A 24,736-nucleotide genomic window follows, 5' to 3' on the forward strand; every position below is an offset into this window, starting at 1 on the left:
TGTAGGTCGCAGACGTGGTTCGGATCCCACATTGCTGTGGCTGTGGTGTAGGCCGGCAGCTGTAGCTCTGATTGGACCCCTAGCCTGGGAACCTCCATATGCCACGGGTGTGGCCCTTTAAAAAACAAACAAACAAACAAAAAAACGATGCCCCAGCAGATGTTGATAACATCTCACAGGAAGAACCAGCTCAAGAAAAGTGTTACCACAAGACTGTGTGTGCCACAAAAATGAATGTTAACAAAGGAAGCTGTGTTACTAGCTCTTTGTATCCAGAAAAATGGATTTGTCATTGAGCTAAATTTTTTGGAAAAATTGCCCGGTCAAAAAATTACTTTTAATTCTAAGCATTGAACAATAAACCATAGTTCCTAAAATGCGTGAATTCTTCCGACAGCTGGTTTACTCTGATTGCTCAGGGGTTTTGCTGGAATCCAAGAGACGTGATGGTTCAAGAGGGGAGTGCATGTTCGTTGGTATTCTCATAGCCTTCAAGAATCCTCTCTGCATCCAGTAGTGTCTGATGAGGTCTAAACATTCATTTTGGTTGCATGGATGACAAGATTGTATGAAGCGAGGAGATTATCTTGGTTGGAAGAGGGAAAATCATGCCCCCACACAAGCTGACCCTGACCTAGAATCTCAAAATTGCTGAATAGGCAGTGTTGGAAAGAATAGAAGAAAAACACTGAAATGAATTTTTGTAGCTCCGCTAGCAGCATGTAGATGTTCCCGGGGCCAGGGTTTGAACCTGTGCCACAGTGGTGACCGGAGCCATAGCAGTGACAATGCTGGATACTTAACCTGTTGAGCCACTGGGGAACTCCATAATGAAATTTTTTTTTTTTTTTTTAGCAGCTTGGGCAATGATATGTTTTTGACATGCTTCATGTTCCAAAGCAGCGGAGGCTTAGTCTCATTTTTAAGAAGGGCGGGGGTGTAAAGCAATAAATGAGGCAGAAGAAATGAATTGAAGGGACAGGAAAATTCACGTCGTCATCGTGAACCTCCCCTGTCTCTAGGACAGAAAATGACTTGGCTGTGGTGCTTTCTGTGCGATCAGAAGGGAATTGGCTTCCCAGCTGCGCTGGTGTACTTTCCTCATTAATCTTCGCTCCCACGGTCTAAAAGCAAATACCGGATCTTTGCGCCTACAGTACTGGTCAAGAAGTGTAGTTTCCCCCATGAGTGACTCACAGACAAAAGCCAACCACCTACTGTACCAGCTGGACACGTACCAGCCCAGCCGCCCAGAGCTGCTTCTGCTTCACCGGACCTGGCCCGCGGTGCTTTGGGATAATAACAGCAGGGTTTAGACGCAGACCCTTTGATTCATTTTTTTCCTCCACTGTCGTTCTCAATGGCTGCTGAAAGATCTTGGGAAGATGTATTTTAACTTCGAAGTGAGGATGCTTTTAGGCCAATGCAGTTGATGGCATCTTTGGTGAAAATTCTGATGCGTGCCCTTGGGGCATAAAAGATGAATTCACTGAAAAATCAAGGTTGTGGTTCATGTGAGGCTTGGTTATTATTTGCTGCTATTTCATGATTCCGTGTGAGTTGAGCTCCCTGTATTAGCACTTGTCCTGTGAATGGGACGAGCTCCTGCCTTTCTGCCCCTCTGCTCAAAGGCTAGTCCTTTTTTTTTTAAGGGCCGCCCCCACGGCATATGGAGTTCCCAAGCTAGAGGTCAAATTGGAGCTGCAGCCACCAGCCTACACCACTGCCACAGCCACTTGGGATCTGAGCTGAGTCTGAGACCCACACCACAGCTCATGGCAATGCTGGATCCTTAATCCACTGAGCGAGGCCGGGGATGGAACCTGCATCCTCATGGATACCAGCTGGGTTAGTTACTGCTGAGCCACTGTGGGAACACCAAAGGCTAGTTCTTGAGGTTTCTTTTCTTTCTTTTTTTTTTTTTTTTTTTTTTTGGTCTTTTTGTCCTTTTTTTAGGGCCGCACCCACAGCATATTGGAAGCTTCCAGGCTAGGGGTCAAATCAGAGCTGTAGCCACTGGCCTATGCCAGAGCCACAGCAATGCCAGATCCGAGCTGCATCTGCGACCTACACCACAGTTCGTGGCAATGCCAGATCCTGAACCTACTGAGTGAGGCCGGGGATTGAACCCACAACCTCCTGGTTTCTAGTTGGATTCATTTCCACTGTGCCACAACCAGAACTCCTGAGGTTTCTTTAGTATCATTTAATATTCAATCAATCTTCATATTTCCCCCACTTTCTTCAAAAAATCTTTTTGGCTGTTCCTGTGGCATGTGGATATTCCTAGGCCAGAGATCGAACCTGTGTCACAGCAGTGACCTGAGCCACTGCAGTGACAACATGAGATCCTTAACCCACTGAGCCACAAGGTAACTAGGCTTCTTTGGAGACAGAAAAAATGTAGTTCCTGCCTTCAGAAAGCTTCCCAACCAGTAATGTTCCCCCCCCCCCCCCCGCCTTTTTTTTTTTTTTTTGACCTGTAGCATGTGGAAATTCCCCAGCCAGGGATCCAACCTGTGTCACAGCAATGACAATGTTGGTTCCTTAGGCTCTAGGCCACCAGGGAACGCCATCCAAACCACTTTTGGGTGTGGATTAACACATGAGGACCACAGAGCCTAAAAAGAGCACAAATAAGATGCAGTTTCAGAGAAAGGAGAAGGTGTTTTTGCCTCTGCTTGTACCTTAACCTCTGTGCTTTGGGGTCTGGCATTTCACTTGGGTTTAGTGTTATTTCTGAAAAATTGTTCTACTGGATAAAAGACATCCTGAGTTGGAGGCCACATTCATTTCATCTTTCTAGCCCCTCTCTATTCTAGCACATTCAGCACAACCCCTCCCCCCACCCCCACCCCACAGGACGTAGTTCTTTACACCTAACATGGCTTGATGAGGCTTTGCTGACATAATTAAATTGGGGGAGGCTTTGTTGAGAAGGTAGAGCTTGGGCTCTGGCTTCGACGGAGGGCGTTTGTATGTGGGCCACACTGCCCATCTATGAGTCATTTGTCCTGGGTCTCAAGAAGAATTGGAAATGCCAGAGCAGAGAGGAGACACACGCTCTTGGAGGAAAGGCCCCAGCAGAGCTGAGGGTTTGTTTGAGAAACAAGGGGTCAGCGAGGAGACCAGCCAAGGTGCTTCGGAGGGTAAAGGGCAATGGCGATATTAGGGTGGATCCTTGACATAAGAGGCCCTTCCAGAGACGCTGGGGTTGGGCTGCCCGCCTCCTGAACAGCATCCCCGCCCCCACACATCTCATGCCCAGAACCCCTTCTTCCGCAATTGTTCCTTAGCACATTTACTATATTCTTGGTGGTGTCGAGGGAGGGGATGGGGTCTGTTAGTAGGATTTCATTATTCCTTTCTTGGCACGTGTATGTTTTATCATTTGTTTTTTGGGGGACTGGTTTGTTTTCAGGAGAGTGGTTGAGCGTATTTTGAAAAACTATTTGGAAATTAGACTGGGAACATTCAAGTTGCTTTTCTTTTCTTTTTTCTTTTTTCTTTTTTTTTTCCTGGCTGACTTTGTTAGGGAAGCGATGGGTGCAAAAAAGGTATTCTTTAAAATCAGAAAGATATCTAGTTTGGGGCAACTGCTGGAGATTGGGAAAGCAGGGGAAAATAGCAGACTTGAGAAAGAAATGAGTTTCCTCTTTGATGGTGCCTGCGGGACATCTAGGAAGAAAAAGCCATGGGCAATCAGGGCTGGAGTTCAAGGGAAGTTGGAGCTGGAAAGCGACTTGGCACCCAAAGGTAGTGGTGAGCAATGGGAGAGAGTGCCAGGAGGGCAGGTGGCATGGAGTCCTCACCCAGGACCCACGGGGGCTCAGACACTTGGGTTCAAGGCTGTAGAACCAGCAGAGTTAGGAGCGATGTTTTCTGTGAATTCCTCCTTGGCAGGCTGGAATGGAATGTCTGCTTGGACATGATGGATGGGTGTCTGTAACTTTGATCGGACTCTCGGAGGTATCCAAAGGTTAATGAAGCCGTGATGAGGAGCGGGAAGAGATAAGAGTAGATACGAGCAGAAAGGTCAGACTCTGAGGGGAAATCAGCAGTTAAGGAGGAAGCAGAGAGGAGCCAGGAAAGAGGCCAAGGAGATAAGGCGGGCGGGAATCTATCCATCCTGGAAGTCAGGAGGATGCAGGAGGCGGGGTGGGGGGGGGTGGGGGTCTTGAGGGCCAGGAGGACGAAGAGAACTCACTGGAACCCAGAGCTTATCAGACTGAGTGAAGTAAACCAGACGGAGACAGACCAACATCATATGATATCACTTATACATGGGCTCTAAAACATGACACAACGAATTTATTTACAAAACAGAAACAGACTCAGACACAGCGAACAGACATGCGGTCGCCAAGGGAGAAAGAAGAGGGGAGGAATAAATTAAGAGTCGGAGATGAACATATACACACGACTACATATAAAACAGATAAACTGCTTTTTTTTTTTTTTTTTTTTTTGTCTTTTTGCTATTTCTTGGGCCGCTCCTGCGGCATATGGAGGTTCCCAGGCTAGGGGTCAAATTGGAGCTGTAGCCACTGGCCTACGCCAGAGCCACAGCAATGCGGGATCCGAGCCGTGTCTGCAACCTACACCACAGCTCACGGCAACGCCAGATCCATAACCCACTGAGCAAGGGCAGGGATCGAACCCGCAACCTCATGGTTCCTAGTCGGATTCGTTAACCACTGCGCCACAACGAGAACTCCAGATAAACTGCTTTTATTGGCAAGTTTGGGGTCACTAGATGCAAACCATTACACTGAGAATGGATAAATAGCACGGTCCTACTGTACAGCACAGGGAAATATATTCCATCGCCTGGGATGGACCGTGAAGGAGAAGAATGTATTTATATATATAACTGAGTCTCTTTGCTGTGCAGCAGAAATGGGCACAATATTGTCAACCAACTACACTTTAATAAAAAATTAAAATTAGGAGTTCCCGTCGTGGCTCAGTGGTTAATAAACCTGACTGGCATTGATGAGAACACAGGTTCGATCCCTGGCCTCCCTCAGTGGGTTAAGGATCCAGCATTGCTGTGAGCTGTGGTGTAGGTCAAAGATGCAGCTCGGAGCCCGCATTGCTGTGACCCTGGTGTAGGCTGGTGGCTACATCTCCGATTGGACCCCTAGCCTGGGAACCTCCATATGCCACAAAAGAGAGAGAAAGACAAAAAAAAAAAAAAAAAAAGAAAAGAAAGAAAAACAAAAAACCAACAAAAAAAGCAGCATATAACAACTGGAAAGTAAAATAAATAAATAAATAGTAAACACACACACACACACACACACACTACCATCTATAAATCAAACAATAAGGAGCTACTCTATAGCACTGGGAACAATATTCAATACTTTGTAATCACCTATAAGAGAAAAGAATCTGAAAAAGAACATAGGTAACTGAAGCCCTTTGCTGTACACCTGAAACTAACACAATGTTGTACATCAACAATTAAAAAAAAAGGAGACGCTGGGTTGACCAACAGGAAGTCCTCCGTGACCTTCTAGGGAGCACTTTCAGAAACACAGCGTGACTGGAAGGCACCCTGTGATAAGCAGAGAAAGGCAGCAGGGAGCAGGGACAACGAGTCTCGCCTTCTCCTTCTGGAAGGTAGACAGCAGACTAGAGGGAATATTGACTGAGTTCCCCAGAAGGGCGGGAGCTTGCGCCCTCTGTTGTGGACAAAAACATGGGCAAGGTGACATGCTTTTTGGCATGTGGGTCGTAGGGGCTCGTGGGAGAGGCACACGCTAATCAAACCGTGACCTACACAAAGGGTCTTATTGCAAACTGAGCCTGCGCTTCGGCCCCGGGAAGAAATATGGTGCCCAATATGGAGCATGACCTTGTCTGAGGTCAAGGAAGTATCCCCGAGGATGTTTGAGCCGAGACCTGAAGGGTGAATAGGAGTGAAGTGGTTGGGGGAGCAGGCGGAGAGCAGAATATTCCTGGCCAAGAGGAAAGAGGTTGGAGGGAGCCAAGGGGAGTGATGGGAGCCACACCGGGTCTTTCAAAAGATGGGAGAAGAATCTGAGTGTGAGAACAATCAAGAAACTGCTAAGGTGGGAGGGTCCGATGCCATATGCAGTCAGATGCTCTCCTACGGAGCTCTACCCCCATTTCGAAATCAAGTACAAGAGTCCAGGTGAGAAATGCCAGCGCAGACCGGCATCCTGGCATCGAAGATAAAGAGAAGCAGGTGGATTCAAGACCGATGTTGGAGCTGCAATTAGCGCCAGAAGGTGGGAGGGAGAACATAGTGATTTAGGGATATCTTGCAAAAAGTGAAGCTTTGGAGTTCCCTGGTAGCTCAGTGGGTTAAGGACCTGGCATTGTTGCTTCTGTGGCTCAAGTCACTGCTGTGGTATGGGTTCGATCTCTGGCCCTGGATTTTTGTCTGCCATGGGAGCCGCCAACAAACAAACAAACAAAAAAAGGGAATTTTTTCTTCATGTGTTGAGTGCTGGAGTTTCTTTGCGAAGGGAAAGAAGAGTGTCTCGAGAGCACTTGAAGAACTCAAAGACAATACGGCAGCTGGGATCAAAACACGGTGCCTCGAAGGTGAAGGGAATGTATTGGCATGTTTACAGGTAGAAAGGAGGCAAGTTGAGGCTTGAAACCTCAGCCCGTGAGTTCCCGTCGTGGCTCAGTGGTTAACGAATCCGACTAGGCACCACGAGGTTGCGGGTTTGATCCCCGGCCTCACTCAGTGGGTTATGGATCTGGTGTTGCCATGACCTGTGGTGTAGGTCGAAGACACAGCTTGGATCCCGTGTTGCTGTGGCTGTGGTGTAGGCCAGCGGTTGCAGCTCTGATTCGACCCCTAGCCTGGGAACCTCCATAAGCCTCGGGTGCAGCCCTAAAAAGAAAAAATACAAAAAAAAGAAAAAAGAAACAAGAAACCTTGGTCCACAAAGAGGATTTCCAAGGTGTTTGGGGGAAAGGCTATGGCCCCCAAAATGGTCGAGTGGCCTCTGCTCTGGAGGATGAGCCGCATAAGCTCGGAGATGGCTCGGGGATGGGACACGGCTGTCCTTGGTGTCTGTGCACGAACGTTGCCTGATCCTGAAAGGGATGGAGCAGGATAGTTACACAGGTGGTTGCAGAAGTCCTAGTAGGGGCCATAAATAGAGAGGGAGACCTGGGGAACGTGGGGAGACCACTCTAAATTAATAAGCACTCAGGAAAGCCATCAGAATGCTGCGGAACCAGTAGGCTTGCTGAACTACAAAGCCATAAATAAAAGCATATGACGTGTGCCTCAGGTCCTTAAGTGAACAATCCAGTGAGGCCTGCATTCAAGTTCAGTCCTATCATGATCCTTAGGACCAAAGACAGGAATTGAAAGGAAAGCTGACATATTTCACAACAGGAGACACTCGTTATGCAGAAGACTCCACATGTTTAGCATATGTTACCTCCCTTCTGCTGATTTGAATAAGCACCACGGCAATCCTAGTTTGACCTCATGGGGTCATATACTCTCCTCCGGATACGAAGGAGGAGCTAGTGATGTTCGCCTGGGCTCTTTCCCCTCCCACCTTCCTTGGATTATGAAACCGGAGCCCTCCGAATCCCGGGGCAGAGCTTCTGTGCTCGCCCACGTCTATCCCTCACAAGCATCGTCTCTTAATAAAGCTAGTGCTTGCCTATCGCTTTGTCTCTTGCTGAATTTCTTCTGGGCTGAGGCACAAAGACCCTGAGCCTCCGTAAGTCCCGACACCAAGTAAGTGATGCTAATGAAAAAAGCCGTGGGTTCAGGTCCCAGGCTGGGTTTGGGCTGGGTTCGAGTCAGAGATGTTTCCATTTCAACCCTTGGTGTCCCTTGCAAAGTCCATGTTTACATTTTATAGTTGGATACAGAGTCAGGGAGGGTTTTTTTTTTTAAATACGATTTTTATTTTTTCCATCATAGGTGATCTACAGTGTTCTGTCCATTTCTGCAGTACAGCCAAGTGACCCAGTCATACATCTGTGTATATAGACATTCTTTTTCTCACAAGAGTCAGGGAGTTTTGAATGTCTGAAGGTCAAGCAGGTATCTTGAGCTCCCTTAAGCAATCTCTTTCCGGAATCCACGTGGTGCTTTGCACTTGTGTTGGGAGCAGAGCTGGTTGGGTGGTTACCATAGAGAGAGGAAGGGCATAAATCTGCTTTATCACCTGGGAGAACAGGGTCAATGTCTTACAGACTAGGTGCCTACACAAGTCTGTATTTCCAACGGCGTATGTTAATGTGCATTTAAGTCTCACAATGTGGTCCAGCTGTAGGAACACCATTGATGCCCATCCATCTTTCAAAACAGACACAATCTTTTGAAGTTTAATAAGGGAGACACAATGCGAAATTGTGTCAGAGCCATCACACCAAAGACGCTTTTTTTTTTCTTTTTTCTTTTGGCTTTTTAGGGCTGTACCCATGGCATATGGAAGTTCCCAGGCTAGGGGTCGAATCAGAGCTGTAGCTTCTAACCTACACCACAGCCACAGCAACGCCAGATCTTTAGCCCACTGAGAGAGGCCAGGGATTGAACCCACAACCTCACGTTTCCTAGTCAGATTCATTTCTGCTGTGCCACGACAGGAATTCCTTTTTTTTTTTTTCTTTTTCTCACTGTGCCAGTCGCATACAAAAGTTCCTGAGCCAGGGATCCAACCTGTACCATAGCAGTGATAACACTATATACTTAACCTACTGAGCTACCAGGGAACTCCCCAACGTACTTCTTTGTTGTCCTAATTCAGAAAAAGAGTTAATTGGCCTTTTAAAAAAAAAACTATCCAGGAGTTCCCGTTGTGGCTCCGTGGGTTACAGACCCCATCTGTGAGGATGCAGGTTCGATCCCTGCATGGCTCAGTGGGTTAGGAATCCCCGGTTGCCTTGGCTGTGGTGTAGGCTGGCAGCTATAGCTCCAATTCGACCCCTGGCCTAGGAACTTCCATATGATGCAGGTACGGCTGAAAAAAGCAAAAAAAAAAAAAACAAAAACAAAAACAAAAAAACCCTGAAGGGACTCACGTTCATCTCTTCTTTTTCTAAGTCACACTCACGGAGCACCACTGAGAATGGAGGACACGCTGATCGATTCTTAGCGCGGCATCTCTGAGTAAATCCGCCCATCTGTGACTCCTATTCTTTTCCAGGTTTGAGCACAGCTGTGTCACAAAATGACTTCCTCGGTACATGAACGTTCTTTGAAGATCAGAGGGAGATGTGTGCTCTGAGCGTGTCGTGTTGAATTAGCAATGAATACTGCAGTGCTGGCTGGAGGAATGGCCCTACTTGGCAATTCTGAAATAAACGCAGCTGGATTCATTTTCGATGCAACCCTTGGCAAACCTTCAGTGTGTACGGGAAGAAAAAAAAAAAAAAGCAAGCAAGCAAGCAATCTGTGGAAGAGCTCAAAGGCTATGCTAGTAGTCCTCACCCACTCTCCTAGAATTGCCAAGAAACAATAAGTCAGCTCTGCGTCCCGCCTGGGCTCAGTTAGCACTCTGGGAAGAAACTATTATTATCAAAATGAGTTACTACATCTAATTCCTGAGCATAGGGCCCGGTCCACTCTAAGCATCTAATGACTCTTAGCTATTCGTGGTTTTTTTTTTTTTTTTAATTGTTAGTTAGAATGATTACCTTCCCAGAAGAAACACTAACATCCCTTTCACATGGGAAGTCATCCGTATGGGAGACTACGACGTCCGCCGGAAAAGGAAGAGGGTTTAGGAAACCTGTCACCTAGGCTGTGCCCCAACGGGTCACCATCAGGGACCACGTCTCTCTCTACATGTATGGTCTGTCAGTTCCAGCCAAACTGACATGCACAAAGAAATCCATTCATCCCCTGGGGAAGCGTTTTTCAGTTCCACCCCAGCTTTGAAACGGATGTGTGTCTTAGGAAATTTTCAAGCACTCGCCATTCGCCGGTAGCCCCAGATACGTTTAGCAGCCAAGCAAATCTCCACCTTCTGGGTCTGATTCCCTCCTGCGTTCCCAGGAGGACTGGGTTTTGAATTCTCCCCGGCACGTCTATCCTCGCAGGGCTGAACTGGCCCTTTGGCGTTTCCTGTTCTATACGGGGAACCAGAAGCTTTCTGAATTATCTCACAGGAACATTTCCTGATCCGTGAACCTTTCCAGCATGAAGATCATGTTTTCCCTTCATCAGATCCCGATGCGCAGCCTCCAAGGAACACGTGTGTATTGCATTACAGCTCCGCCGTTTCCCGCGTTCCATGATAAATATGTGGGTTAGCGTGTGTGTGTGCGCACAGAGCCCCAAAGGTTACCAGTACAGATTTATTGCTTTGTTACATCATTTTACTGTGGGGCTGATTCACCCAATCAGTTTATTTAGCAATTAAATCATATTAAAGAAGGCAACGGTACCAACTCACACCAGCCCTGGCTTCGCTGACTCCGCCACCTCCTCCCTCCTCTAATCAGTGGCTTGATAAGGCTGGTCTGTCCTTCCAGGGCTAGGCCTGGACTGGGAGATGGAGCCTGAGCTTCTTAATGGGGCCGTGTCTCTGCTAAGGGACAGCTGGAACCAGACGCGTCTATATACCTAAAGATATAGGCAATGTTTACTTGCTAAGAATTCCATTTTCCCTTTTAAGGTTTTAGGTGTTGGTCTCTTGCTCTTGCTTACGTTTTTCAAGGGTATAGTCTTTTTTTTTTTTTTGGTGGAAGTATTTTTTTTTTTTTTTGCTATTTCTTGGGCCGCTCCCGCGCATATGGAGGTTCCCAGGCTAGGGGTCGAATCGGAGCTGTAGCCACCAGCCTACGCCAGAGCCTCAGCAACGCAGGATCCGAGCCGCGTCTGCAACCTACACCACAGCTCATGGCAACGCCGGATCGTTAACCCACTAAGCAAGGGCAGGGACCGAACCTGCAACCTCATGGTTCCTAGTCGGATTCGTTAACCACTGCGCCACGACGGGAACTCCAGTATTGTTGATTCACAATGTTGCATTGGTTTCTGCTTTATAGCAAAGTGATACAGTTATACCTGTACACATTCTTTTTGTATTCTTTTCCATTTTGGTTTATCAGGGGAGACTGAATATAGTTCCCCATGCTATACACTAGGACCTTGTAGTCTGCATAATATATAAAATATATTTAATGTCTATCCATAAAATAGTTTGCATCTGCTAATCCCAAACTCCCCATCCATCCGTCCCAACCTCCCCAACTCCTACACATCTGTTCTCTATATCTATGAGTCAGTTTTATTTATTTTTTTATTTTGATTGATTGATTGATTTTTTAAGGCCGCACTTGCAGCATCTGGCCGTCCAGGGCCAAGGATTGAAACGGCACCTCTGCAGCAACCCAACCCACCTCAATCAGATGCTTAACCTACCGTGCCACAGCAGGAAGTCCTGTGAGTCTATTTCTGTTTCATGGATGAGTTCATTTGTGTCATATTTGAGATTCCACATATACATGATATTACATGGTATTTGTCTTTCTCTGTCTAACTTCACTTAGTATAATAGTCTCTAGGTCCATCCACGTTGCTGCAAATGGCATTATTTTGTTCTTTTTTATGGTCGAGTAATATTCCATCACATATATGTACCATATTTTTAATGCATATCTGTCTATGGATATTCAGGTTGTTTCCCTGCCTTGACTCTTACGAATAGTGCTGCCCTAGACATAGCGGTGCATGCATCTTTTTGAATTACAGTTTCTGCCTCTGGTGTACTTGATCTTTTGTAGTTGAGATTAGATTGTTCTGATCTCTAACTCCAGAATACGAGTCTCCTTCCTGTGTCGCCCTGATCAGCAGAAGTCATTTTATTCCACTTTACTCAGGTCAAATTACTGATTACAAAGCTTTTTGTGTTCAGTTAGGAACAGATGAATTTAATTTTTTTCTTTTGTCCTTTTTTTTCTAGGGCTGCACCCAAAGCCTATGGAGGTTCCCAGGCTGGGGTCGAATCGGAGCTACGGCTGCCGGCCTACACCACAGCCACAGCAACACCAGATCCGAGCCGAGTCTGTGACCCACATCACAGCTCATGGCAACGCCAGATCCTTAACCCACTGAGCAAGGCCAGGGATCAAACTTGCAACCTCATGGTTCCTAGTCAGATTTGTTTCTGCTGCTCCATGACAGGAACTCCTGAATTTAAATTTAAATCAAAGTTAAATTTATTTTATTAAAAATTGAATGTTTCCAACATTTATTTTTACAAGTTTCAAATATGGTGAAAAGTTAAGAAAACTATACAGGGATCACCTCCATACGCATCACTTAGAGTCTACAATTAACGTTTTGTTTGTTTGTTTTTTGCTTTTTTTAGGGCTGCAACCACGGCACATGGAGGTTCCCAGGCTAGGGGTCGAATCGGAGCTGCGGTCTCGGACCTACCACCCCACCTCGCGGCAACACCAGATTCTTAACCCACTGAGTGAGGCCAGGATGGAAACTGTGTCCTTGTGGATACTAGTCGGATTCATTAACCACTGAGCCATAACGGGAACTCCTACAATTAATGTTTTAATGTATTTATCTGTCGTATAACTGTCGATTTATCCATCAGTTCTTACTTTTTATTTTTATTTTTTTAAAAACTTAAACATTTCGATTATGGTTGTTTTACAATCTTCTGTAAATTTCTGCTGTGCTGCAAAGTGACCAGTGACACATATAAATGCATTCTTTTTCTCCTGTTAGCATCTATCATGTTCTATCACAAGTGATTGGATATAGTTGCTGGTGCTATAGAGCAGGACGTCACTGCTTATCCTAAAACTTTTTATTTGGAAATAATGTGAGACTTCTGGAAAAGTCGCAAAAATCATAGTTTCCCAAATACCTTTCACCAGCTTCCCTAACGCTAGCATCTTGCGAAACCAAAACGCAGTGATCAAAGCCAGATCGTTGACATGGACAAGGCACTGTTCATGACTCTACCGGGCTGATGTGAATTTCATCGATTTTCCTGCTAACATCCTTTTTTCCTGCTGCAACATCCACTCCAGCAGCCCACACTGGATTGAGGTATTGCATCTCCTTAGCTTTGCCATCACATCAAAGAGAAGAAAGGTGCCCTCAAGGCTGCCAGCAGTGTAGACAAGTGTGATTGGAAAAGAAGACAGAATCGCACTGTAACAAGGGACAGAAAGAACTAGGTCATTTTAAAATTAAGTATAGGGAGTTCCTATTGTGGCTCAGCCAAAATGAGCCTGAATAATATCCATGAGGAGGCAGGTTTGATCCCTGGCACCGCTCAGTGGGTTCAGGATCCAGCGTTGCCGTGAGCTGTGGTGTAGGTCGCAGACGCAGCTTGGATCCTGTGTTGCTGTGGCTGTGGTGCAGGTTGGTGGCTACAGCCCTGATTCAACCCCTCGCCTGGGAACTTTCATGTGCTGCACCGGTGCCCTTAAAAAAAAAATTTTAAATATAGGAAATATTTCTTTAATCTTATTTCTATTTTCCTTTTAAAGTCTTACATAACGCATTTTGTGATAGATACTTATTTTGATTCTACGTTTGTATTTAAAGTCTCCATGGCCTGTGAGCCCAGCAACGTGTCTAATTTAGAAATAAACAATGTACAGGTCGAAAAAAAATTGGTTGTGTCCCCAGTTATGATAGTTCCTCAGGCTTTGTCTTGAATAACCTTGAGCCTTTTGAGGTGTCTTGGCCACGTAGTTCTGTTAAGTGCCTCTCAGTTCGGGTTTGTCTGACATTTTCTCAAGTTTAGATTGAGACTGGGCACGTTTTGCAAGAATATCGCAGATTGTACCGTTGTCAGTTCATCATACGTGGTGGCAGGTTACATCTTGTCATCCTCGGCAGTTATTGATTATTCATCACCTGTTATCACTTGGTGAGGGGCTGTGTGCCAGGCCTCCCCATTGTCAATTTACTATTTCACTTTGTAAGTATTAAGTGTTTTGGAGGAAATACTTTGAGACGGTGCAAATACCCTGCTTTCTCCTCAAACGTCCACCTGCTTCACTGAGCGGGCAGTTTGCAGGATTGCGCCTGCAGCAAATATTCTGTTGTTCTCAGATGGCGCCTTTCTATGTCCCTCCTTCTTTCTGTGTATATTTGCTGGAATTCCGTTGGAAGGCAGCCATGTCCCTTATGCTCTATTTATTTATGTATTCAATGATGTATTTGGAGTAGGATTGGAATCGGGAACGCTTATTTTATTCTTTGGGTTATCATCTAGTATTATCATCATTTAGTTTATTGTCTTAGTTTGGTCATTGGCTGCTCCTTTCTGATTAGCTCCTGAGTCCTTTTAGCATAGCCCCGCATTGGGGGGGGGGCATTTTCTTATTGTCTGGAACCACAAGATGTTGCAAGGCTCATTTTGTATTTTTCCCTGTTTTTTTTTTTTTCTTCTTCTCTAAGGTGCCCTGGGCTCTTTGGTTGGGGAATGGTATTTAGAAACCTCGATCCGGGTACTAAGTGTGCTTACTGGTATGGGGGTGCCATTGTTTTAGGCCCTCTGAGTAGATGGAGCTGGGACATCCGTGTATTTTTATTAACATCTGTACCTGTTACACATGCAGCTGCCTCTCTGTATTCATCTGTGGGTATGTGAGTGTATGCGTGTGTATCTACATTTATATCTGTATGAAATCGTGAATTCACACGGATGACTTTAGTCCATTTCAACACCATAGAGTCATTCTGGGCTTCTTCTGTATCAGAAATTTCTCTCTCCGGCAGCGAAAAATTTGGCTCTCATCATCCACAGTATATTTACTTCTTTGTTCAACCCTAGCATACACTTCAGAAATGCTAATCTGCACCTCTGTGAGAAACAAATTTACTACACAGTCTTCTGTATCTTTAGCCTTCTAGTTTATAGACAAAATACCATTTCCCAAAGTTACTTAGCTTAGAGTGTTTCCTCCCACCCTCTTTAGTGTGGTTGTGTTGTTCATTTCGAGTCAGTCAGGTTTATTTGTTATTGTTTATATTCCATTTGGGGTTTCCTCCATATCCTGATTAATCTGGAATATTATATATCTGTCTGGCATATCTGGGTGGGGGGATACGAAAAAGAGTCCTGTGTGTCTAAAGTCGGGGCTGTAAAGAAATACACGCTCAGAGGAGGGCTGCCTTTCCCCGACTCCTTCCACACAATTCCATCTGCTTCCTGCAGGTATCCAGTCTCATGCTTTTTCTGATGCATTCTTTCTATTTCTTTTTCACAGACGAGCCCATCTGTGAGCATTTCCGTGTATTCCTTCCTTTCTCGCAGGAATCCATCTTCCTTTTTTTCCCCTTTATATGGCTGCACCTGTGGCATACAGAAGTTTCTGGGGGCCAGGGATCAAACTGGAGCTGCAGCTGGGGTCTATGCCACAGCCCTGGCAACACCAGATCCAAGCTACATCTGCAACCTCTGCACTGCGGCAATGTGGGATCCTAAGCCCACTGAGTGAAGCCAGGGATTCAACCTGCCTCCTCAGGGAGACAGCATCAGGTCCTTAACCACTGAGCCACAATGGGAACTCCCCATCTTATTTTTTGAAGTGATTCACAGTAAGTTGCCACCATCAGCAGCCCTTTCCCCTGAACCCTTCAGCATGTCTGTCGGTAACTAGAGTTCAGTTTTCATGTATGGTTATTTTCCTTTTTATTTCTTTTAAGGTAAAATTTACATGCAATAAAATTCATGAATCTAAAGTGTTCCACTGGGTCAGGTTTTTGTTTTTTGTTTTTTGTTTTTTGTTTTTGTTGTTGTTGTTGTTGTTTTGCTTTGAGGGCTATACCTGCAGCATGTGGAAGTTCCCAGCAGAAGGGCTGAATTGGAGCTACAGCTGCTGGCCCACATTATAGCCACAGCAACGGTGGATCTGAGCCGCATCTTCAACTTACACCACAGTTCACGGCAACCCTGGATCCTTAACCCACTGAGGGAGGCCAGGGATCGAACCTGCATCCTTGTGGATACTAGTCAGATTCGTTTCTGCTGCGCCACCACGGGAACTCCCCCGGGTCAGTTTTGACCAATGTTTATACTTGTTTACTGAAAACCCCTAAAAAAGTAGACCATGACCAGAGCCTCGTAATGTTCCCTCAGATTCCTTCCCAATTACTTCCTGTTTCAGCCTCGAAGACAACTGGAATTCTAATTTTTCCCTACTGTTGGTTAGTTTGGCCTGTTCTAGAACTTCATATAAATGAAACCATGCAATCGTACCTTTTTGTATAAAGCCTCTTTCACGCCACAGGAGGTTTCTGAACTACATCTAATATCCTGCAGTGTTTACTGCTGTTTACTGCTGTTACTGCCTTTAGAGTTCCATTGTCTAAACACACTACAGTTTATGGGTCATCAATTTATTTTTTCTTTTAACAGCCGCACCTATGGCATGTGGAAGCTCCCAGGCCAGGGTCCGTCGGAGTCACAGCTGGGCCCTGGGCCACAGCTTGCAGCAATGCCAGATCCTTAACCCCCCGAGCAAGGCCAGGGATCCAACTCGAATTGTCATGGAGATAACATTGGGTCCTCAACCGACTGTGCCATGATAACAGCTCCTGGTGATCAGTTTCTGAAATGCAGGGATACACAGTGAAAAAGTTTATATACATGCCGTTAATCTTTTTTCATCTGACGCTTCAGATTCTTCTGGTGTTAGAATGGCCAGGCCATGTGCCTTTTAAATTATTTGAAGTCATTCTGCTTTATACCTTGCCTTTTGCATAAATGCATAGCATTTTTTTTCTCAAAAAAACTCAGTGATAAAAAAACAACATGATTAGACACTCTCCGAAGAGACAGATAAATATCCTTTACATACTGAATGTTGAAAAAATTCACCCAACAAAAATCAGGTGTGGGAATTATCTCTTGGACACTTATGTGCAAGTTACTGTGTTAGGCATTTGGGAAAACAGGCATAGAGAATTCAGAGGGTTGTCTGGTGGCTATTTTAGGGCACTCAAGGTACTTCAGGGGGAGTTCCCATCATGGTGCAGAGGAAACGAATCCGACTAGGAACCATGAGGTTTCGGGTTCGATCCCTGGCCTCGCTCAGTGGGTTGAGGATCTGGCGTTGCTGTGAGCTGTGGTGTAGGTCACAGACATGGCTCAAATCCAGTGTTGCTGTGGCTCTGGCGTGGGCTTGGCAGCTACAGCTCTGATTAGACCCCTAGTCTGGGAACCTCCATATGCCGCAGGTGTGGCCCTGAAAAAAAAAGACAAAAGACCAAAAAAAAAACCCCAGAAAACCAAAAAACAGATATATCAGGGGAGTTTGCGGGTGGCCTAGCTGTTAAGGCTATGGCGTTGTCACCGCTGTGGTGCGGATTTGATCCCTGGCCCAGGACTTTCTATCTGCCAAAGGCGTAGCCAAAAGAAAAAAAAAAAAAAAGATAGCTCAGGAGATCATCAGAGAGAACTTTCTGTAAAGACTCCCAATTATCCTTGCCTTTGTTTCCTCCAGATCTTGTGAGAAGTGCCTTGGCCCAAACCAGTAATTCTCTTTTTCTTTTTCTTTTTAGGGATGCACCTGCAGCATATGGAAGTTCTCAGACTACAAGTCAAGTGGAAGCTGAGGCTGCAGACCTACACTACGGCATGCGGCCACACCGATCCTTAACCCACTGAGCGAGGCCAGTTGAGTTCTTAACCTGCTGAGCCATAAAGGGAACTCCCAAATCAGTAGTTCTGATGCTGATACTGTGTGTTGATTTTTGTAGCTGCTGTGCCAGCTCCGGGGTATTGCCTGGGAATAAGTGAGACCAAAATGGAAGCCACTAGGGGCCCAGAGCTCTGCTGCCCAAAGGAAGACGGCGCTAGAAAGCATTTCATTGACTGGAGCCAACTCTCATCTCTGGAGGAGCTGCTTGGAGGAGGATGGGAGCCGAGGCAAGGCTGAAACCTGTGGCCACCTCGAGGCAGGAACACAATCCACATCTGCAGAAGCCAATGGATCCCTTGCTGTCTTCCATACACACAAAATAAGGCAAAAGGGTGGCTGCAAAACTTGCTCGGTGACACACTATGGAAGCCCTCAGTGAATGCTGAATTTAGTTGAATGGACATGTCCATTTAAACCTCTCCACCCTCTCTCTCTTTTACAAATCTTTGGGAATAACCTGCAAGAAGCTTTGGGAGAGGATGTTACAGTAACTTCTGAACTTGGACATGGGAAAAGGTTCTTTTTTAAAGTGAAAAATATGAACCAAAATGGAAAGGACTTTCTTCCAAAACACTTGAGAGAGACGTATTATCATGTGAAATCTCATTTCGAATGAATCAGAGCACAGTCAATCTCAAAATATCCACAGAGCAGCCTGCTGTGGTTTCCTAAACAGGAAAATGACTTCGGCAGGATGCGCTTGTCCCCCGGCTCCGCGGCAGGCCGCTTTTTTGTGTGTGCTGTTCTGAAAACATTTTAATTCTTCCCCAAGTACCGTGTTTCTTGGAGTTATTCACCGGAAACTAATAGTATTCCGAGGTTTTTTTTTTTTTTTTTTTTTTTTTAAAGCTATTCCAACCGCAAGTGACTTTGTAATAGTGCTTAGCAGTGGTGTGAAAAGGGATTGAGCACGGTTTACGATGACAGCACTGGTCACATTTGCACATGGTCACCACCGCACCCGGGGTGGTTCCCTTCCCCTGTGTTGGCTGGCCTGGTGTCCTGGGTCGTGACACCACACAAGATTAGTAAGTGATCTTGATTCAGAAGTGTGGGGTCGTGTCAAGTGCTAGGGAGAAAAACAGAAGAGGTCAGGCAGGGACAGGATCTTGAACAGGCTGAGCTGAGGCAGGGAAGCGTTGAAATGATAGATCCAGGGGTCGGGGAAGGCATCTCTGAGGAGGTGGTGGCTGAATAAAGACCTCTGCAGTGTGTGAATCACATGGACTTCTGGGGAGGAGCATCCCGGGGAAGGGAAGAGTATGTGCAAAGGCCCTGGGGCAGGAGAGTGCCCAAGAAACCCAAGCGCACAGCTGGAATGCAGTGACGAGGGGTTGGGGGTGAGGATAGAGAGGGAACAGGGTCCATATCATAAAAGGCCTGGTGGTAAGGATATTGGCTCTTACTCTGAATGATGGAGGACTCCACCGAAGGGTTTCTCGTCCTTCTCGGTTCTTCTTCTTCTTTTCTCTTTATGGCTGCACCTGGGGCCTATGGAAGTTCCCAGGCGAGGGGCTGAGTCTGAGCCACATCTGCGACTTACGCCACAGCCCCAGCAACGTCTGATGCTTAACCCACTGAGTGAGGCCAGGGATAGAACCCACATCCTCACAGAGACAATGTCAGGTCCTCGACCCATGGAGCCACCATGGGAACTCCTCCCCTGAGGGGCTTTGAGCTGAGAAGTGACCTGATCCAAATTGCGTCTTAGCACCTGAAGCTAGAGAGCCATTGAGAGGCTCTACTGAACCAGAGAAGGATGCACAGGACTTTTTTGAAGAAGGCAGAGGCTCTTCTCAAGGTTTGGAGACAGGTCAGCTGTCCCCAGACAAGGAAAAAAACAACAATAACAACAAAAAAACACACAGGAACGGTTGAGATAACTGAGCAATTTCGGATTAAATGTGGGATGTTATTTTTAGAAGATAACATTTTTTTTTTTTCTTTTTTTAAAAAGCCCTGTTCCTGGCTTCTTGCTGTTCTTTTACAGCACACCATGGGGAAAGATAAGGAAGCATTGCCTTCTAAGTACAGCCCTGAATTAGAAGACCTTGTTTCCAGTTTGGGTCTTAGTTCGACCTTGTCCTATCCTAGCACTAATGACTTAATCTTTCTGAGGTTTAGTTTCCTCTGTGGCGGGCATAATTGTTCATTACTTTATGGAATTACTATGTCAATTAATAACATGTTTGTAATCTGAGAGTCACCAAGTACTCTGAGTGTCTTTGAAATTGGTATGACATAGAGCGGCTTTGGTGACCAATTAGGGTCGTTATGACAAGAAACACATGGAATTTTAGCACCCAACGTGTTTGTGGACAGGAAAAACTGTGGGCGATCGGGAGGAGGCTAGAGTGATTTTGGAAAGAGATGAGTGCTACAGAGGATGACATTTCATTTCGGGACATTGGGGTGTATGTGACCGGGGATGTCAAAATGTTACTTGGACATTTTAGGAGGATGCGGGGAAAGGACCGACTGCACATCACCTCCTGATGCCAGAATATGGTACTCAGTGCATGTGACATATTTCTCCCTTATTTCTAATCCGCTGTTACATGTGATGAAGATAACTTGTATTTTTGAGCAACGTCTTCAAAACACTGGCAAGGCTGACTTCTAACACATATGCCATGGATGAGTGTAGGCACATCGATATGGGTGATACTTATTTTTCCTTCTTACGCAAGAATTTCTCAAACAAAAGTGAAATCTCATATAATTTGCCACAATTTCTGATGAATAATGAGATGGACTGCAGTGGATCTTCCTTTTCTTTATTTCTTTCTTTTTTTTTTTTTTTTTTTTTTTTTGTCTTTCTGCCTTTTCTAGGGCTGCTTCCCGAAGCATATGGAGGTTCCAGGCTCAAGGGGTCGAATCGGAGCCATAGCCACCGGCCTACACCAGAGCCACAGCAACACAGGATCCCAGCCACGTCTGCCATCTACACCACAGCTCACGGCAACGCCGGATCCTCAACCCACTGAGCGAGGCCAGGGATCGAACCCGCAACCTCATGGTTCCTAGTCAGATTCGTTAACCACTGCACCACAACGGGAACTCCTCCTGTATCATTTTTTATTAGATTCCACATACTAGTGATCTCAGGGTTTGTTATCTTTTAAAGCAAGATTATCTGTTCAAAGCATCTAGGAACTTAACCTCTACTGCTGCCAAGTGATTTTGTCTGCTTTCTGCAAGATGGGGCATCTTTCTGAAAGACACAGGATAACTGGTGTGACCTTGGTGATGAGAAGGGCATTAAAGGACTTCTGTCCATCAGAGTCAAGATGTTGGTGGCTCCGACAGGGCCCCTTAACATCTTTGTTCATTCAACAGATACTTTTTGATCATAGACTGTGTTGGCGCCGCAGGGCATAAAAAAATGGTGGTAAGAAGACATAGTTTCTAGGGCCAATGAGCTTGTAATCTCACAGGGGAATAACCATCGAATCGGGCTATTTGTGATATGTGTCTGAGCAGTTAGGAGCAGCAGGTGGGGGGAGAATCCCCCATCCCTCCATCCTCCTTCCTGGGGAGGGGGGAAGGGAATCCAAAAGTTTGGTATTTGGATGTAAGGTAACAGGGGAGGGAGGCAGGGAGGAGACATCGGAGGAGCTCAACACGGGGTCTGTCGGAGTAACAGTGATTATGGACGGGAACACAATGGCAGGGATTCTGCTCCAAGCCTTGGAGACCAGCCCCCTGTCCCCGGGGTCCCTTGAACCCCGTCAGGTGTGTAACTGATGGAAGCACAGGGCTTCTCCCCACCTCATCCACTCTCCAAGCCATCTAATCACCACGAACACGATCCCATGCGTGGCTTCTGCCAGTTTGGATTTGTCCCCCCCGGGTTGTCCGTGTCAGCTTGGCAGTGAACGTTGGTGCAGCCTTGGTGGAGAATAAAGGTCACGTACCTACGTGCTCAGTTCTAAATGGGCTGTAATTATACTCAGACGCCATCGTGACTCACCTCTCCCCTCATTAACTCCACCCAGCGAATTGCCTGTTTCATTCAAATGTGAAGTCACTCCATCCACTGTGCTTTTTAAATCTTGGCAGAGATTTAATGATAACTTTTTTTTGGGGGGGGAAGGGAATCCAAACGTGGGGATGCCACAGTCTCATGGGAGCTCCCGAGGACTCAGAGGGAGAGGGAGATGCTCTCTCAAGCAGAACCAGGCTCTGTGTTTCTCTCTGAGACCCAGGATCTCCTCCTCCACAATCATCACTGGAGGTGAGAAGGGCCAAGGGTCGGGAGGTGGTGAGTGTGTACTTCAACCAGGGATCAAACAGCACAGCGGAGATTTTGGCTTCTTCGTCTAAATTGATGTAAACGCCTGGCGTGGGGGGAGAAGTCAAAAGCAAACATGAACGTAACATCCTGCTTTCAGCTCTGAGAGGCGGTTCACAGGAAAAGGCTATAAATCAGAAGGAGCTGGCAGCTTCTCCACTGTTGGCACAAGTGACATTTTCCACGGGGGAGTGAGCCGAAGTGCAGGAGGCAGGAAAACATCGGAATCCCTCCAAACGCCTTGTAAACCCGCGTCTCCACGCGCTCTTGTGGAGCATTTAACTACAGTTGGAAAGCTGGTTGTCAGCACAAAGGGGACACAGTTTTTGCTCTTGACATAAAATGCATGTATTTATTTGTCATCATTGCTAAGGTAATTCCACGGGTCTGCAGATGAGTATCTAGAATCCTTCAGGGATGCGTGGAGCTGTCTTTACAAAGAGAGGCTTTGAAGCCAGTACCCTTGGTGATGACATCGAAAGTAGTTTGTTCTCTCCGTAATCGTGACTTTTAAAATACTTTTAACTGTGAAATTTTCCAGGCATAAAATAATGACTTCCAGTTGCTTTAAGATATGCATCGGCTAAACAGTTGCGGGGTGCCCTCACCAGGCTTTCCAAGACCGTAACAATCTTAGTGAGGTCATTTTATCGCCCCATTTTAGAGATGAGGAAACTGAGGCTCAGGGCTGTTGCTTCACTTCCCTAACCTCCTACTAGGAAGTGGCAGAACAGAAACTAAAACCCAGGTCTTCAGGTTGTAAATGCTCTGCCCTTCCAATGTCACAGCTGTCCCGGGAGCAAAAACACTCATCTCTGAAAGGCTGAAACGAAATAATTTACTCTTAACCGAAGGGAAGGGATTTTAAAATCCTCTTGATGAACAGACTTCAGAGCTGAGGGCTGTTGGTTTCTGGATCCCTTCTCATCCATCAAACTCCCTTTGGGGTTTAATATCCCAAGAGGCTACGCCTTGGAAATCCAGCACGCAAGTGAGGAGATTTTTTTCAGGCCAGATCGTACAGCCCATAATGTTTACATGGTCTAGATACATTTTTATGGTTTATTTATATTTCAGTTTCTTAACTACTGGTAGTAAAACTGCCCTTATATAAACATGAAAAAAAATTCCCAACACTCAGTACCATTTTTATCTGCCTTCGCTGTCTCTGAGCCTTTCCGGCTGTTAAATAATACCTCGTCTTTGCTACTGCTGTCCCTTCTCACTTGTTCTGAAATTGGACAGAAGTCTGAGGTCGCTCTGAAGTTAATGATTAATATCATCTCTGTGTGGCCACTATTCATTTCTTGGGAGCCTTCTTGGGTCATCCATTCGTTTCTGGTCTGAAACAGCATCGTGTGGATTCTTAAACAGCCTGGTACAGATTCGGATCTCTCAAGAGTCCCACCCGTCACTAAGGGTTTTTTTACCTAATAAACCACCTTTTGATCTCTACTTTTGAACATGCCCCCTTCTTAATTTGTAGCTGTCATGGTCAAGGTCACTTCCTCCTTTACCACGTTGCTCTTCAACCAGTCTTTCTTTCTTCCTTCCTTTCCTTCCTTCCTTCCTTTCCTTCCTTCCTTCCTTCCTCCTTCCTTCCTTCTTTCCTCCTTCCTTCCTTCCTTCCTTCCTTCCTTCCTTCCTTCCTTCCTTCCTTCTTTCTTTCTTTCTTTCTTTCTTTCTTTCTTTCTTTCTTTCTTTTAAATCTGGAAGTAAAGCAGGCCTTTTTAATTTTATTTTATTTTTTGGCCACAGTGTGTCTTGTGGAAGTTCCTGGGCCAGAGATGAGACCTGCGCCATGGCAGCAACATTGCTGGATCCTTAACCCATTGAGCCACCGGGGAACTCCTCAACCAGAGTCTTATTTCAAGGGTAGTACCTTCTGAAGAAAGATTCAGAAATACACAGATTTCGACTAAAAGACATTTCTATTATTTTTATCCAATGCCTGTTTCTAATACATTTTTCTAAACATAATTCTTTTTTATCATCCCAACTCTTATGATTCATTTGAAAGAAATCTAGAGCCAAATCAGGCTTTTAAACACACATTTCTAAGTAGTGTTTTGTAAAAGCTGACCTATTTTAGCATCACCAAAAGGTTATTTCAGGTCGGTGAATAAGAATATGTTAATGAACAGCAGAGGCTACTTTTGTTGATTTTTTTAAAAGAGACCTCAGATTGGGGGAGATTTTAAGTTTTTCTTCAGTGATTCATAATCAGTTTTGCAATTCGAAAGCAGTTTATGAGTCATCCCATTTATGACTCTGTTGTCACTTCCTAGAAAAGAGCTCCCTTTCCTCATAGCTTTCTAAAGTTTAATTCAGTTATCTGAAAGCTGTCATTTTCATGTCGTTTGTCCCACTTCTAGAAGAGATTTCACCTTTCTCAGCAGGTAAGAAGATCTAGGGACTAATTATGTCAATTATCTGAAAATTCCCTGTTCTGGGCTTAGAAGTCACAGGAGAATGGTAGTTGTTTTGGAAAAAAAAAAAAACCTCTTGAAAAATACTACTCCTGGTTTGTTTGTTTGTTTTTTCCCCTAAGTTCTAAATATGAATACTCTGTTTTCAATTATCTTGTTTCTGCCTCCCCAGGCAATAAACTCTAGCCACCTATAGGGCTGTGAGGCCCCATGGCCTGTTGCTAGGATGAAAGAGCAGCTTCAACTTTTCTTTTCAAAAAAGAGAAAAAAAAAAGAAAGAAACCGAAACCCTAAATACTCTCAGCTAGTCAAGGAATAAACCCGGGGGACTTAGGTTGACAGGGCCCTTGAGGAAAGAAAACAGGCC

General features: G+C 45.5%; 1 long non-coding RNA gene across 1 annotated transcript; it reads left to right on the top strand.

Annotated features, from left to right (window-relative positions):
- The first annotated feature begins 9,161 nt into the window (after positions 1 to 9,161).
- Positions 9,162 to 19,474, top strand: LOC146402540 (uncharacterized). The gene is made up of 3 exons (XR_014807030.1): positions 9,162 to 10,211; positions 11,292 to 11,404; positions 17,705 to 19,474. It is a non-coding gene; the product is annotated as an uncharacterized LOC146402540 (long non-coding RNA).
- The last annotated feature ends 5,262 nt before the right edge of the window (positions 19,475 to 24,736 follow it).

The sequence above is a fragment of the Sus scrofa genome, chromosome 6 (assembly GCF_054392235.1).
Source record: "Sus scrofa isolate SSC_HxYL_T2T_F1_AM1 chromosome 6, Sscrofa_HxYL_maternal_Yorkshire_Landrace_v2.0, whole genome shotgun sequence".
In the NCBI taxonomy this organism is placed as follows: Eukaryota; Metazoa; Chordata; class Mammalia; order Artiodactyla; family Suidae; genus Sus; species Sus scrofa.